Source organism: Saccopteryx leptura, chromosome 1, assembly GCF_036850995.1.
Source record: "Saccopteryx leptura isolate mSacLep1 chromosome 1, mSacLep1_pri_phased_curated, whole genome shotgun sequence".
Classification (NCBI taxonomy): domain Eukaryota; kingdom Metazoa; phylum Chordata; class Mammalia; order Chiroptera; family Emballonuridae; genus Saccopteryx; species Saccopteryx leptura.
This window is the reverse complement of record NC_089503.1, coordinates 372505570-372520423: the sequence shown is the minus strand read 5'-3', so window position 1 is coordinate 372520423 and position 14854 is coordinate 372505570.

Genomic DNA, 14854 nt, shown 5'->3' with positions numbered 1-14854 from the left:
CAAGTAAGAAGAGAACAGATAGAGAAGCAGACTTCTGCATGTGTCCCATCTGGGATCCACCTGGTGACCCCTGTTTGGGGCCATGCTTGCAACTAAGCTATTTTTAACACCTGAGGCAGAGGCTTTATGGCACTATCCTCCAATCAAGCTATGGCTATGAGAGGGCAAGAGAGAGATTTAGAGAGAGAAGGGGGAGGGGGAGGGGTGGAGAAACAGATGGTTGCTTCTCCTGTGTGCCCTGACTGGAAATTGAACCCAGTATACCCACAGCCAAGCCGTTGCTTTACTACTGGGCCTATTAGCCAGGGCCTAATATTCTTAATTTTAAAAATTAAATAAATATAATATCAAAAATAAAAAACAACAGGAGGAAGGCAATAGTGAGATTTCTACTTTTTCCTCTTTGACATATTGTCAACTTACAGTCCATTATTATTATTCACAGAGTGCATAAAAATACATCTACACTTAATTATTCAGACTTTTGTTTTTATAGATGACACTGGGTCTCAAAATAGCTCACTAACTGTTAGGGCAAATAAACCAAAAGGCATTATCAGTTTTTGTCTGATAGAATTTGTTATATGGCACTAATCTCTTGAGGTTAAAAAAAAACTTGAAAAATTGCAATGTATGTAAAAAGTAGATAAGTGGAGGAAGAGAAATGATTAAAATTTTATTTAAAGAACATGAGGTTTAAAGGACCTGTAAATTACCCTATTTTTCTGTGATAAAACACTAATGTGTCCTATTTTACATCTGGGAATAATTGCCAGATAACAATTTTTGTGACTTGCTCATGCATTGTCACATTTAAATCTCATAATAATCTTTGAGGTAGACACTATTCCATTATTAACCATATGTACAAGTGAGGAAATTGTAGCTTAGAGAAATAAGGCAATGTATTCAGTGTTGCAAAGCCAGGAAAGGGCTGAGATAGGACACATTCAAATTTGTCTTCTATAGAACCCATGCTCTTACCTGTCATGTTCAGTGGAATAACAGATAATATATGAAAACCACCAAATACAGAGGTTGGACCACAGAAGATTTTCAATAAGTAAATATAGTTCATCTTCTCCTTTTAACTCACATGCAGATCTTAAGAATTTTTTAAATTCATAATAAATATTCAGTAGAAAGTTTTTGATGTATTTTCAATAAGATGGAGAACAGGAAGTATATTTATGGAGTGATAATTAGATTGTCTATAATATTAACTCTCTTTTTTATCCTTCTCTGGAAATATGTCCCTCAAATTGACCTTGTCTTATACATATAATTGATAATAAGACATATTTTATTCCTTAACTCTCAGGAAAGTCATCTCCAAGGGAAGTCATTCTTCATTCTATTAAAACAATTCTGAACTAAGGATGATTTGCTGCCAGGGGACATTTGGCAGTGTTTAAAGACATTGTTCATTGTTAAAACTGGGGGTATATGTATATGCTATTGGCATCTGATAGGCAGTATCCAGAAAGGTGCTAAACCTTCTGAAAGGCATAGGACAACCCCAGCAACAAAGATTTATTAAGCCCAAGATGTCAAGAGTGCCTTGGTTGAGAAACCCCGTGTTAGAGAGATGAATGAAAGGACGATGAATAGGGATTACAACATGGAAGCTGGCTGCAGAACATATTTTCTTTTAGTAGCCCCCAAAGTCCCCAAAACAAAACCATCCTGGCCATGAATATATTATTATGTCAGTTTATTAGAACTTATACTCATTTTCAAATGTTTTAGAATGGCTATGTCAAAGGTGTGTGTGTGCATTTATGTATTCTTTGTACAATATCATTATTAAACTAAAGAAAACTAAAGTCTTGAAGAATCAGGACAAGTCTAGGCTGCCTGGAGTCAGGGAAGATAGGGAAACAAATGTTGCCTTTTCCTGTGGCAATCTTGGTAGAGATCGTTATGTCGGCACATATTGCTTATGTATTTCTTCTCATTTTCACATCAGTCTTGTGAAAGTTTAGGCAGAGATAAGAAAACTGAGACACAGAAACACAATGACATTCTTTAGAGCAGTTGGGTCTAGACAAAGGCAGATATATGACTATCTGTGTTTTTTACTTTCTTACTCTAAGATAGAAAGAATTTGTACGTACATTTGTATCTCATAAATCAAAGTGGATAGCTCTATAATTTTGAATGTGAAAATAAGAATGAAAAAGAACAGAAAATAGGCACAATTTAGAACTCAGAAAAGTCAAAACCAATAAATTATAGTTTTGAGTTTCTAGTAACAGTATTGATACGACAATAGCCCTCCCACCACCCAACACAAAAAGCAACCCAGAAACAAAATAAATACCCATTAAAAAGTGAATAGAATAAAACCAAGAGAGATATATGTGTGTATGTTGATATATTTGGAGAGTTGTGAGTGTTATGTTCTGTTCTCTAAGGTTATCGCAGGCTCCCTCCTTCATTTCAGTTCCCAGACATGTAGCATGGACCGGGCCATTTGGGCTGCATTAATCCAGAAGAAACTTTATCTGAGACATCAATAATATGTTGAAGCATTAATAATAGTACAGTGAGTAAGTCTATGATCTGGCAAATAGCTTTCCTTCTCTACTTCCTGTGATATCTCCTGCAACCTTCACTTATTAAATCTTACTCATGTTATGGGGGCTGTATTGAGAAAATTAATACTAGAAGACTAGCCTTGAGAAGAGGCCAAAGGAGATAGTCCGGTTTTTAGCTAAGCTAGCACCTGTCTCTAGATGGTAAAAAACTGTCCATGAACTTCTCTGCAGTCTAGTCCAGTTAGCCAGGAGTCTACAATATCATTGAAGTGAAAAAAAAAAAAACCCAAAGAATTAAGAATAATTTTTGCATAGCTGACTTAAAATACTTCATATAAGGCAACAGTATTTATTGAGAAGGAAAGACATTGGTGATGGAGGATGGATGTTCCCTTTTGGCCATGTTAAATTAGAAATAGGAGGTTTTATAAAGATTATTGTACACACACACACACACACGAAAGTCTATGCTAGAGAAAATAATTTGGGGTTTGTTGATATGTAGGTATCATCTAAGATGGGAGAAGTAGAGAAGCTTTCTTGGATAGGTAACATATACAGAACAAGAGAAAGAGGCCTGGACAGCTTTAGACACATCCCAACATTAATATATCAAGAAAAGGAGAAGATGTCAAAGAAGGGAAATAAGGTAGTATGAAAACCAGCAGAGATGGTATTCCATTTGCCATCAGAAGAATATTTTTCCAGTTATATTTATTCATCAGCTGTTTTAAAAATTTGAGATGTAGCTGAATATATAAAAATACCTTTATGTGTGTTTACATTTTTCTTTAAAGTAGGAGTTAATATATATGCATGCATCTATTGAGAATGATCCACTAGAGACAGAGAAGTTGGCATTGCAGGATATCAGGGAGAAGATTGAAGGGCAGGTTCCCTGAGAGAGAAATGGGATTCTAATCAGAGAGCTTGCCTGAGCCTTGAGAGGAGGAGACACTCCACTCATCCATGCGCTATGGCAGCAGGGCTGCTACAGATGGAAGACACGCAGGTGGGTTGCCACACCAAAGTGTTTGTGGGGTTCTGTTTTCCTAACAAGGTAAGAGACAATGCCATTTTCTGAGGTGGAGGGGGGACGTGGGAGTAGACTTGTTAACAGAACAGAAAATGTGAACTAGTTATTTTGGACAGTGGAAAATCAAACATACTAAGAAAATGTACAAAGTTACTAGGCGAAGTTGTGTGATCCTTAGTGATGTGTTGAGTGGATGGACATCTCATCAATGGTGATGAGGTCAAGGAATCAGAGACCCCCCTCTGTTTGCCAAGACCGATGAAGAGATATCTATATATCAATAACTAGGTGCTAATGGTGGTACTTCTCTCCTCACTTCTTTCCCTCTGCTCCTCATTTAAATAACTCTGAGTGTCCATTTCCTGGGTTTTCCTATTTTTGGATCTGAATTTGACAAATTTTCTATATGTAGGAATTAATATAAGAAATCTTTTATGACTAGTGTTACCCCAGTAAATTCAATGAAAAGGAGGAAAGAAATCTTTTACGCTATTGGGTAGGATTAAGGACCAGGATATATCTGATGGTATAAAAAGACAAATGCAAAGATCCCTAAAAGTAATCCACCATCAGGAGGTACTATGTTAGCAATTTATTGAAACAAAACATTTGTGATTAAGAATTCAGGTGTGTTTGAAATAAACTAAGCAACACAAATGAATAAAACAAAATAAAAAACATCACCAACATCAAGAAAATAAATCAAAACTATGTTAGATTTTGACTTTTCTTTTTCTCTTAATGTTTTACAGTATAGAGGTTTCTACGAAAGATTTAAAAGAGAATCATTAAAAAGTCCTAGGGAGTTTTAATTGATCTCATATTATGTACAAATGCTCTTTTTACTTAAAGAACAACTGTGACTATGGGATGCTCTAAGAGAGAGTCTTGGGGTGGTTGGGAACACCTTTATTTGAAGATCTGAGATGTTTTTTATTTTCCACATCAGAAATAAATATGACAATGTCTCACTTCAGCTTTGTCTTTAAGATTTATAAAATTAAAAAAATCTACATAAAGTATAACTACTCCCCCAATTTCAATCAGGCATCCCTGAAGCATCCCTGCTGTGAAACATCACTTGTGACCAGATGATAAGCTAATATTATTGTTGCTGGTTTCTTCTTCCCCTGTGAGTTGTTACTTTTGGTGCTCAGACTTCCTTCTGTGTTACTTGTACAAACCTACTCTGTTTTTTAACATGTAAAACTTATCTGAGGGAGGGAGTAAAACAATTAGACGAGAAATTGCCATCGAACTCTACAGTATAATCTCCATTAGAATTTTCCCTCCAGTGTTCCCAGTGTGTTGTGAAATGAGTTCCCCCCTTTCCACCTCTTATAAGTTACCTTATTTTATCAGGATGCTCTTAGGAATATAGAGGCCTGTACACTCTGGCATGTAAAATATATTTATATACTGCTCACAAAAATTAGGGGATATTTTATAGCTTCATATTTATTTTGAAATATCCCCCAATTTTTGTGAGCAGTATGTTTGCCCTGGTTTTTGCATGAGTCACAACTCTTTTGATAATCTATTTCTATATTTGTATTTCTATAGATTCTGCCCTGAAAATTAGAATCATATACAAGTTCTCCTTTAGGAACAACATAAGAAACAAATCACGATGAATACACAAGATGAAAGGCCATACCATCCACTTTTCTTGGCTGCTGGAATCTAGATCCATGGCACCAGTTTCTAACCATATGCTGATGACCATCTCATGAAAATGTGCCGGGTTTTTGGTTGAACAGTACCTTTGCAAATTCATTCTTTGGGGGAAATCTCACAAGTCACTTGTTTGTGCTTTCCCAAGACAGAAGTCAGAAACACTCCCCCTACTTTCCTACCGTCTGGGGCATCAGCATGTGTGACCTAGGCTGTAGCCATCAGACACGGTCGTATGAGTCTTTGATACAGAAGTGAGCATGAAGAACCAGATGCCTTGGAATCCATTCTTGTTGGACTGGCCTCAAAACTGTTCAGCTTTCAGAGGCAGCTTGAATATATGATGTTAACATTTAGTGCCCAGCATCAATTAATTGTGCAAGTGGCGGCCTATGTGCTGAACATTGGCAGCATTGAATCAGAAGTGGAGTCATTTAAGAATAGTTTTTGGGGGCATAGATTTTTTTCTCCCCAATCCTTTGGTCCCTGTAGACAAACTCATATTACTCTGAAAGTCTGATGACATCATTCCTTTGAATGTCTGATTTAAAATTCAGGCATATAGCAAATATCCATAGTGAACCCTAACTATCAAGTGCAAGAACTCTAGCAGCGAATGCACAGTTTAGCTTCCAGAGGTTGTGTGTGCATAAGGACTGGGGTGGGGGGAGATTGAGCAAATTTTGTAGTTAATAACCAGATCCTCAAAATCTAGATATCGAAACTAAATTAAGTGGTGTAAATATGTTCCCGACAGGTCCAAGAAATGACCTAGCAATGCCGTTATGAAGCAGATAACTCTTATTTAATCATTCTCTGTTTAATAATATCCTTTAATTTCCCTCAGGGTAGGCTACTTTGTAGTTAGATGATAACATTTAATGTCAGTTATGAAGGAATTCGTCCAAAAATCTCTTTAAGCATGTAAAAGTGTTTATCAAGTAAAATGCTAACAATATGAGGTGTGCTGTAAAAATGCAAGTGAATAAGTTCACTGTGTTTTGAACTACAATAATTTCAGTGCCATTGGGGGGGGGGAACAGTGCTCTCTTGAGCAAGAAGCATGTGCATTTTAAAAATATAAAGATAAATGGGGTGATGTCAATGCAGCAAATTCCAAAGTCACTAAGGTTAGTTCATGTAACTGAAAAAAAAAAAAATAACAAGAAAGTAACATCTAAAGCCATTAGCAGGTGACATGGCACTGGTTGCATAGAGAAAAATATTTAAATATACAAAGGAGAATTTGTGAACTATTGGCAAAGAAGGGAATCCTAGTAGTTTGGCAGAAGAGATGTCAAATCTAAGAAGAGTTGTTGTCACATTATTATTACTATTCACATCCAATCTGAAAGAAAATTGGAAGCTCATGTGTTTCAAGTCAAGCATGGACTTTGGCACAAGACGTGTGTTTGAAGAAATAACATGCAAAATGTGTAGTACTGTGCCTGTCACAGAATAGAAATTGAATAAATGTGATTTTCCTCTGTGTAAGCAAACATGATTTTATGGCTTGAGCATTCCATGTGCTGAAAAGACTAAAATCAGTGGACCATGAAATAGCCGTGAAAACAGAACAGCCTAGGAAATTCAAGTTAGGAAAATGCAACCTCTTAGCTGACAAAATTTTATGACCTTGGTGTTTTATAGAAAAACTTCTCTAGATTGAAAAATATTGGCATTTCAGCTTCTGGTAATAACAAAGTAAGTTGGTTGGATGGATTAATCCTCCTTAAGATAACAATCATAAAACCGAACTACTTCCAGGCACTGGAGAGAAATAAAAAGCAAACAAAAACTATTCAGGAGTTTACCATTGAAAGAAGAATTAAAATGGGAAAAGGTTGTGACTTTCTGGCCTTTTGCCTGAGAGGACTTCCTTATTTGGACATAAATTAGTTTGAGAAAATTAAAGACATACAAGCCCGAGGTATCAAAGGACCGAGTTAAGGGTGCAGGAAGAGTCAGTACATTGGGTTGGGGAAATTCTGAAAGGGACAGAGTCACAAGGGAGCTGAACCCCCAGATCTGCCCAAATAATTGTCTGTTTTCTTGGTTTGTATTTTTTGGTCTTTCAGATTCCATGTATAAGTGCAATTATATGATGTTTGTCTTTCTCTGTCTGATTTATTTTACTTAGCATAACACCCCCAAGGTCCATCTGTGGCACTGCAAATAGCACGGTTTCATTCTCTTTATGGCTGAATAATATGTCATTGTTTATCTGTGTGTATTCCATTGTATGGATGTGTATATATGTGTGTATACATAAACAACCTTTTCTTTTCAATGTAAGTTCTTATTTTTAAGAGAGCCAACATAAGTAACTAGCCTTCTGTAAAACACTTCCTGGTACTTCACCTACTCTTTTGTGAAGGTGGCACCACACTCCTATGCCTCTGCCTTGATTTCTGGATTTGCCACATTTACTTCCATTTCCCTTTACAGTCTTGATCTTGGTGCTCTAGCTGGCACTTGCGCCTCTCCCCTGTCTTCCGTTTCAGTAGTCCTTGTCACTATGCTCTGGCTCTCTTTGGAGACAGACACATGATGGGTTATATTCCCTACTCCCAATAGCCAATGCAAATTACCATCCTTTTGCTTTGTCTTATGCTAAGGAAATTGTAATTTTTACATAGGATTAGCTCCCCGCCCCACAACTGTGGCATTCTCATCCAAGTGTATATTGATATCCTTATATGGAAGCCCCTTTCAGTATGTACCAAAATACCTAATTCTTCTGAATTAATCTAGCTGAAATGCAAAAGAACTGGATCCAGTAATAAGATATACATGGGTCACATATTGTTTGGCTGATTTGCAAATAGTAGAACTATGTTACCACCCATTGCACTGAATGACTGAACCAATCAATCAAAGAAATAAACAGTATTTTACTGCTGTTATATACATAACTTAGTATGAATTATAGTATATTCACTATGGTACTATACATGTTGGACATTAAGTACAAAGGACTTACTATCTACTGAGGGAAAGAAAAACAATCATAAATTAAATAGCAATAAAGTAGATTACTATTGTTCAAAACTACAGTTGAGATTCAAAAAAAGGAGCAATCAATGTGAGTAGAGTTAGATTGTTTTATAGCAAAATTATGAATGATGATAAGCCTAAAAGTGTGGGTAATTTTGGAATATAGAAGGAGAGAAAACCGTTGAAAAGATGGGAAATACCATGAGCAAAAGCATGTAGGTGGACAAATGTCAGAAACTATGAGAAAAATAACCTGACTAGAAAGAGGATATTGCCGACAGTGAAGATCATAGAGGACTTTAAGCATGAAATTCCAGTTCTGCCATAGATCATAATAGTAGGCAGGTAAAGAACTCCTTAACCTTCAAGGATCTGCTCTTCAAAAATGATAAAAATATCTTTTTTGAAGAGTTCTTATGACCTTATTTTTCTAATCATTGGAAAGTGTCTACTCAGATATCAGCTGTACTACTGTAAACAAATATAGAATCTGGATTTAATAGATAAAACAATGGTTTCTAGACATAAGACAATGACTTCTATTAAGCTGTAACCCTAGAGAGAAGGAAAGAACACAAAGTGAGCTCTACATTTGCCCAGGATTTCTCCAGGAATGATAGCTCAAGCAAACAATAGAATTTATGTTTAGAAGAGAAAGAGGTCAGGACAGTGAAAAAAGCTTGCATCTTCGGGGTTGATTACTGGAGGAGAGGAAGTTGCAGAAAAAAACTTTAAAATTCTCTGCAAAAAAATTCTTTCAAGTCTTTAGGAAACTTTTATGCTGTGTATGCAGAGCAAGACTATGAAACTTCTGGTGGAGAAGAACTGCTGGGAGGCTGACAGGTGAATTCAGATTTCCTAGGTTACACAGTGACTGGGAGATGGCGGAGTTCATATTCACCTAGTGATGAGAGAACTTGGTGAATACTATGGCCTATCAACTGAGACCTCAGAAATGCTACACTCAAGGACTAAGGGTCACACTTTAGGATTGACGTTATACCAAAACTACAGCAGAACTGAAATGAACCCATCCAACTAAATCCTAAAACCCAGCCTTCTGAGGATCAGGATGATCTTCCAGAAATTTGAGTGCTACTATAACAGAATTACACGATCTTTTGAAGACAGTAACATGATGTAGAACCTCAATACCATTTCATGTGCAGCGTCTTACGACAGTGACGTAAACTAAACTTTGGTGTAAGTCAAAACACACCCTAGCCTAAGTTACTTATATATCCTAAAACAGTTGTAAAATCATAATCTAGAACAGTGGTAGTCAACCTGATCCCTACCGCCCACTAGTGGGCGTTCCAGCTTTCATGGTGGGCGGTAGCGGAGCAACCAAAGTATAAGTAAAAAGATAGATTTAACTATAGTAAGTTGTTTTATAAAGATTTATTCTGCCAAACTTAGTTAAAATCTGACATAAAGTACTTGGTAAGTAATTATCACTTTATGCTTTAACTTGCTGTAACTCTGCTTTATAAATTTATAAAGTAAAGTTACTTCCCTACTTTATAAATCACCATTACTGTGGAACCGGTGAGTGGTTAGAAAATTTTACTACTAACAGAGATACAAAAGTGGGCAGTAGGTATTAAAAGGTTGACTACCCCTGATCTAGAACATAAAAACACAGCTAAGCCACAGAAAAAGGAAAAGAACAAATATGCTGTACTGTACACTGTACTGAGTATTCTTCTGCTGCATGCGGCCATAGTCCATAAATATGATGCTAATGGCATATGCCAAAACACTCATGTCTCAGTTTTTAAAAATTTTTATGGGAGTGGACATTGTAAACTTTAAACGTATGTTGAGACTGTTGTAACCTAAGGACCCCCTGTCTATACAAATATTGCATCATTATGTTGTATACCTAAAACTAATATAATTTATCCTTCTGTAAAAAATAATTTTTAAAAAATTTGAAAAGTATAAATGAGTGAAAGTTGGATGAATAAATGTAGCAAAAAACAAATAAGAAAGAGAAGGAAGCAGTGACGTCACGGAAATGGCGCTGTGAGCAGCACGTCCGACAGATCTCCCCAAAATCACAACAAATTTATCAACTAGAAACAGAAAAATTTATCCTCGGAGCATTCCGGAGTTCCACACAAACTGAAAGCGAAAGGACTGTTATCACTTGAATCTGAGAGACGAGGGTGTGGAGGAAGCTAACTACCGCAGGGACGTTCATTCAAGCCGCAGAGGGAGTGCCCCTGTGTGCTATCAACAAGACCACCCTCAGATGCCAATAAGAAAGAGGAAATCGAATATTATGGATACAAAAGAAAGAGAGGTAACACAAATAGATGTGGAAAATCTATGGAGAAAAGACTTAACATATTGGAAGCCTTGGAGCTAAATGACAGAGAATTTAAAATAGAAATCTTAAAAATACTCAGAGATATACAAGAAAACACAGAAAGGCAATTTAGGGAGATCAGAAAACAACTCAACGAACACAAAGAATATATTACCAAGGAAATTGAAACTATAAAAACAAATCAAACAGAAATGAAAAACTCAATTCACGAGCTGAAAAACGAGGTAACAAGCTTAGCTAACAGAACAGCCCAGATAGAAGATAGGATTAGTGAAATAGAAGACAGGCAACTTGAGGCACAACAGAGAGAAGAAGAAAGAGACTCAAAAATAATAAAAAACGAGAAAGCCCTACAGGAATTGTCTGACTCCATCAGAAAGAATAACATAAGAATAATAGGTATATCAGAGGGAGAAGAGAAAGAAAATGGAATGGAGAATATACTCAAACAAATAATAGACGAGAACTTCCCAAGCCTGTGGAAAGAACTAAAGCCTCAAATTCAAGAAGAAAACAGAACACCGAGTTTTCTTAACCCCAACAAACCCACTCCAAGGCACATCATAATAAAGATGACACAAACCAATGACAAAGAAAAAATTCTCAAGGCAGCCAGGGAAAAGAAGAGTACAACATATAAAAGAAGGCCTATTAGATTATCATCAGATTTCTCAGCAGAAACTCTACAAGCTAGAAGAGAGTGGACCCCAATATTTAAAGCCCTGAAAGAGAGGAACTTTCAGCCAAGAATACTATACCCATCAAAGCTATCCTTCAAGTACGAAGGAGATATAAAAACATTCACAAATATAGAAAAGATGAGAGAATTTATCAGCAGAAAGCCCCCACTCCAGGAAATACTAAAGGGGGTTTTCCAACCAGATTCAAAGAACAAAAGAAAACAAAACCACAAGTAACAGCTCCACCAAGAACACAATAAAACCAAATTTAAACTGTGACAACAAAAGAAAAAAAAGGGGGGAGAGGATGGAGATTAACAGTAGCAAAGGACGATGAAGTGCAGAAATACTCATAAGATACGGTACTACAATGAATATGGTAGGTACCCTTTTCATTACTTAATGGTAACCACCCTTGAAAAAACCACCACAAAAACACTTGACTTAAAAAAGGTAGCAACAGAGGAAAGAAGTATGGAACACAAACAAACAAAAACAAATGATAGAAAAACAAAGAAGAATCAAACAAGATACAAAACTAACAGAAAGCAATTTATAAAATGGCAGTAGGGAACCCACAAGTGTCAATAATTACACTAAATGTAAATGGATTAAACTTACCAATTAAAAGACACAGAGTAGCAGAATGGATTAAAAAAGAAAATCCAACTATATGCTGCCTACAAGAAACACATCTAAGCAACAAGGATAAAAACAAATTCAAAGTGAAAGGCTGGAAAACAATACTCCAAGCAAACAACACCCCAAAAAAAGCAGGTGTAGCAATACTCATATCTAATAATGCTGACTACAAGACAGAAAAAGTACTCAAGAGACAAAAATGGTCATTTCATAATGATTAAGGGGAAGTTGAATCAAGAAGACATAACAATCCTTAATATATATGCACCAAACCAAGGAGCACCAAAATATATAAGACAGCTACTTATTGACCTTAAAACAAAAACTAACAAAAATACAATCATACTTGGAGACCTCAATACACCGCTGACGGCTCTAGATCGGTCATCCAAACAGAGAATCAATAAAGATATAGTGGTTTTGAACGAAATACTAGAACACCTGGATATGATAGACATCTACAGGACACTTCATCCCAAAGCGACAGAGCATACATTTTTCTCTAGTGTACATGGAACATTCTCAAGAATTGACCATATGTTGGGCCACAAAGACAATATCAGCAAATTTAGAAAAATTGAAATTGTACCAAGCATATTTTCTGATCATAAAGCCTTGAAACTAGAATTCAACTGCAAAAAAGAGGGGGAAAAACCCACAAAAATGTGGAAACTAAACAACATACTTCTAAAAAATGAATGGGTCAAAGAAGAAATAAGCGCAGAGATCAAAAGATATATACAGACAAATGAAAATGAAAATACGACATATCAGAATCTCTGGGATGCAGCAAAAGCAGTAATAAGAGGAAAGTTCATATCACTTCAGGCCTATATGAACAAACAAGAGAGAGCTGAAGTAAACCACTTAACTTCACACCTTAAGGAACTAGAAAAAGAAGAACAAAAACAACCCAAAACCAGCCGAAGAAAGGAGATAATAAAAATCAGAGCAGAAATAAATGAAATAGAGAACAGAAAAACTATAGAAAAAATCAATAAAACAAGGAGCTGGTTCTTTGAAAAGATCAACAAAATTGACAAACCCTTGGCAAGACTCACCAAGGAAAAAAGGCACAGGACTCAAATAAATAAAATCCAAAATGAAAGAGGAGAGATCGCCACAGACATCATAGATATACAAAGAATTATTGTAGAATACTATGAAAAATTATATGCCACCAAATACAACAATCTAGAAGAAATGGATAAATTCCTAGAACAATACAACCTTCCTAGACTGAGTCATGAAGAAGCGGAAAGCCTAAACAGACCAATCAGCAGGGAGGAAATAGAAAAAACTATTAAAAACCTCCCCAAAAATAAAAGTCTAGGCCCAGACGGTTATACTAGTGAATTCTATCAAACATTCAAAGAAGACTTGGTTCCTATTCTACTCAAAGTCATCCAAAAAATTGAAGAAGAAGCAATACTTCCAAACACATTTTATGAGGCCAACATAACCCTCATACCAAAACCTGGCAAGGATGGCACAAAGAAAGAAAACTACAGACCAATATCTCTAATGAATACAGATGCTAAAATACTAAACAAAATACTGGCAAACCGAATACAACAACATATTAAAAAAATAATACATCATGATCAAGTGGGATTCATCCCAGAATCTCAAGGATGGTTCAACATACGTAAAAACGGTTAACGTAATACACCATATCAACAAAACAAAGAACAAAAACCACATGATCTTATCAATAGATGCAGAAAAGGCTTTTGATAAAATACAACACAATTTTATGTTTAAGACTCTCAACAAAATGGGTATAGAAGGAAAATATCTCAACATGATAAAGGCCATATATAATAAACCATCAGCCAACATCATATTAAACGGCATAAAACTGAGGACTTTCTACCTTAAATCAGGAACAAGACAGGGTTGTCCACTCTCTCCACTCTTATTTAACGTGGTGCTAGAAGTTCTGGCCAGAGCAATCAGACAAGACAAAGAAATAAAAGGCATCCATATCGGAAAAGAAGAAGTAAAGGTATCACTTTTTGCTGATGATATGATCCTATACATCGAAAACCCGAAGGACTCCACAAAAAGATTATTAGAAACAATAAACCAATACAGTAAGGTCGCAGGATACAAAATTAACATACAAAAGTCCATAGCCTTTCTATATGCCAACAATGAAATATTAGAAAACGAACTCAAAAAAATAATCCCCTTCACGATTGCAACAAAAAAAATAAAATACCTAGGAATAAACATAACAAAGAATGTAAAGGACCTATATAACGAAAACTACAAGGCATTATTAAGAGAAATAGAAAAAGACACAATGAGATGGAAAAATATTCCTTGTTCTTGGATAGGAAGAATAAATATAATTAAAATGGCCATATTACCCAAAGCAATATATAAATTTAATGCAATTCCCATCAAAATTCCTATGAGATTTTTTAAAGAAATGGAACAAAAAATCATCAGATTTATATGGAACTACAAAAAACCCCGAATAGCCAAAACAATCCTAAGGAAAAAGAATGAAGCTGGGGGCATTACAATACCTGACTTTAAACTATATTATAGGGCCACGATAATCAAAACAGCATGGTATTGGCAGAAAAATAGACACTCAGACCAATGGAACAGAATAGAAAGCCCAGAAATAAAACCACATATATATGGTCAAATAATCTTTGATAAAGGGGCCAACAACACACAATGGAGAAAAGAAAGCCTCTTCAACAAATGGTGTTGGGAAAACTGGAAAGCCACATGCAAAAGAATGAAAATCGACTGCAACCTGTCCCCATGTACTAAAATTAATTCAAAATGGATCAAAGACCTAAATATAAGACCTGAAACAATAAAATACATAGAAGAAGACATAGGTACTAAAATCATGGACCTGGGTTTTAAAGAACATTTTATGAACTTGACTCCAATGGCAAGAGAAGTGAAGGCAAAGATAAATGAA